Genomic DNA, 3,201 nt, shown 5'->3' with positions numbered 1-3,201 from the left:
GAGCAATTATTAGGAAATGGAAGACATACAAGACCACTGATAATCTCCCTCGATCTGGGGCTCCACCCAAGATCTCACCCCATGGGGTCAAAATGATCACAAGAACGGTGAGCAAAAATTCCAGAACCACACGGGGGGACCTAGTAAATGACCTGCAGAGAGCTGGGACCAAAGTAACAAAGCCTACCATCAGTAACACACTACGCCGCCAGGGACTCAAATCCTGCAGTGCCAGACGTGTCCCCCTGCTTAAGCCAGTACATGTCCAGGCCCGTCTGAAGTTTGCTAGAGTGCATTTGGATGATCCAGAAGAGGATTGGGAGAATGTCATATGGTCAGATGAAACCAAAATATAACGTTTTGTTAAAAAACACAACTCGTCGTGTTTGGAGGACAAAGAATGCTGAGTTGCATCCAAAGAACACCATACCTACTGTGAAGCATGGGGGTGGAAACATCATGCTTTGGGGCTGTTTTTCTGCAAAGGGACCAGGACGACTGATCCGTGTAAAGGAAAGAATGAATGGGGCCATGTATCGTGAGATTTTGAGTGAAAACCTCCTTCCACCAGCAAGGGCATTGAAGATGAAACGTGGCTGGGTCTTTCAGCATGACAATGATCCCAAACACACCGCCCGGGCAACGAAGGAGTGGCTTCGTAAGAAGCATTTCAAGGTCCTGGAGTGGCCTAGCCAGTCTCCAGATCTCAACCCCATAGAAAATCTTTGGAGGGAGTTGAAAGTCCGTGTTGCCCAGCGACAGCCCCAAAACATCACTGCTCTAGAGGAGATCTGCATGGAGGAATGGGCCAAAATACCAGCAACAGTGTGTGAAAACCTTGTGAAGACTTACAGAAAACGTTTGACCTGTGTCATTGCCAACAAAGGGTATATAACAAAGTATTGAGAAACTTTTGTTATTGACCAAATACTTATTTTCCACCATAATTTGCAAATAAATTCATAAGAAATCCTACAATGTGATTTTCTAGATTTTTTTTACTCATTTTGTCTGTCATAGTTGACGTGTACCTATGATGAAAATTACAGGCCTCTCTCATCTTTTTAAGTGGGAGAACTTGCACAATTGGTGGCTGACTAAATACTTTTTTCCCCCACTGTAACTGGACAGTTCTCTAGGTGTGATAGGACCAGGGATTGAATCACCTGATTCAGAGTGCTAGATGTTACATACTCTGAACATCTTCTTGTAACACCAATTCCCTTACCCATCTTAATAACAATACTATCTATGTGTTCTGACCATGATAAAGCTGCGTCCAACATGACGCCTAGTAGTTTCATTTTTTTCACTTGCTCTACATGCGTTTATTCATCGACAAATTCAATTGGGGATCATCAGCAAGCATATATCTTGAACCAATATAAATACAACACATTTAGTTTTAGAAATGTTCAACACCAATTTGTTCATATAAACCCACTCAGACACCATTCTTAGTTCACTACTCATTACACCTGTTAGCTCATTAAATTCTGATGCTGCGCTATACATTGTAGAGTCATCAGCATACATTACCACTCTTGCTTTGTTCATTACTGAAGGTAAATCGTTAGCAAAGATAGAGTAGAGAAGTGGGCCTAGGCAGCTTCCTTGAGGAACACCACAGTGTATATCTTTACTGTTTGAAAAGCTACCATTAAAGAACACTTTTTGCCTTCTCCTGGATAGATAGCTTTCCATCCAGGATAGAACTGCAGACTTAAAACCATAACATTGGAGTTTACCTAGTAACAGTTCATGATCAATTACATCAAAAGCAGCACTGAAACCTAGCAACACCGCACCAACTAACTTCCTGTCATCCATACTCTTTAACCAATCATCTGTCATTTGTGCTAAGGCCGAACTCGTAGAATGCCCTTCTTTGTCTGCTTGCTGGAAACCCGTTATCAGACCATTACATAAGAAATAATCATTGATTTGTACAGATACCATTTTTTCCAATAATTTACTTAACACAGGCAGCATGCTTATAGGACGACTATTAGGACCAGTGAATGCAGATTTTTTATCCTTAGGTAGTGGAATAACCTTTGACTCTTTCCAGACTTTTGGGCACACCCCATACATCAAGCACTTATTAAAAATGAGAGATTGGGGTAGATATTTGGTAAGCTGTAACTCTAAGTCATTTGGCGTCAAGATTATCTGTACCAGGGGACTTGTCATCCGAAAGAGACAACAGCATCCTTTCAACCTCTTCCCTTTCTACTTGCTGAAATGTGAACATGCATTGCCTCTCCTTCATGATACAATCTTTAATAAGGGTATATGACATGGAGCCATCAGTTGGACTCATGGCATTCCTCAAATTGTCCACTTTGCCTGTAAAATATTTATTAAAGTAGTTTGCCATGTCGTTTGGTTTTGTAATAAATATACCCTCTGATTCAACAAAAGAGGCGGACATGTTCCAATTCCTACCCATAATAGCGTGCAACGTTCTCCACAGTTTTTTCCCATCACCCTGTACTTCATCAATTTTGTGCTGATAGAATCCCTTCTTCTTTCCTTTGTTTAGCTTGGTCACAAGATTTCTTAATTTACAGTAACTTTGCTTATCAAACAGAGTGCCAGATGTATCTGCTTCTTTTTTGGCATCATCACGTTGAATCATTACATTTCTCAGCTCATCATCAATCCATGGGGCACCGTTTGACCTCACAGTGCATTTTCTTAAAGGGGCACGCTTATCAGCAATACTCATAAACAAACTTAGCGACATTTCACGATCATCCTTACTACACACTTCTAACCATTGCACATTCTTAATCTCATCCACAAGTGAGTCCTGATTGAACCCTCTGTAGGCCCTTCGGTAGATGACCTTAGGGCCAGCCTTTGGTATTTTAGTTTTCCTAGTGAGTGCAACCAAGTTATGATCACTACAACCTAGTGCCACTGATACAGCTTTAGAACAACGTTCAGCCATGTTAGTAAAAATGTGATCAATACAGGTTGACGATGTGATACCAGACCTATTAGTGAACGTTCTGGTTGGTGATGTCATCATTTGGGTTACATACATTGGCAACAGAAAGACGTTTCTTTCTCATTGGAAAGTTGGTGTTAAAAGAAATCAATATTCATATCTCCCCAAAAAAAATATTACCCTATTTTCATCAGATAACTTATCCAACATCAGCATTAGCTGGCCTATAGCAGCAACCAACTGGT

Source organism: Coregonus clupeaformis, chromosome 8, assembly GCF_020615455.1.
Source record: "Coregonus clupeaformis isolate EN_2021a chromosome 8, ASM2061545v1, whole genome shotgun sequence".
NCBI classification, from domain to species: Eukaryota; Metazoa; Chordata; class Actinopteri; order Salmoniformes; family Salmonidae; genus Coregonus; species Coregonus clupeaformis.
Note: the sequence above shows the minus strand (reverse complement) of the source record.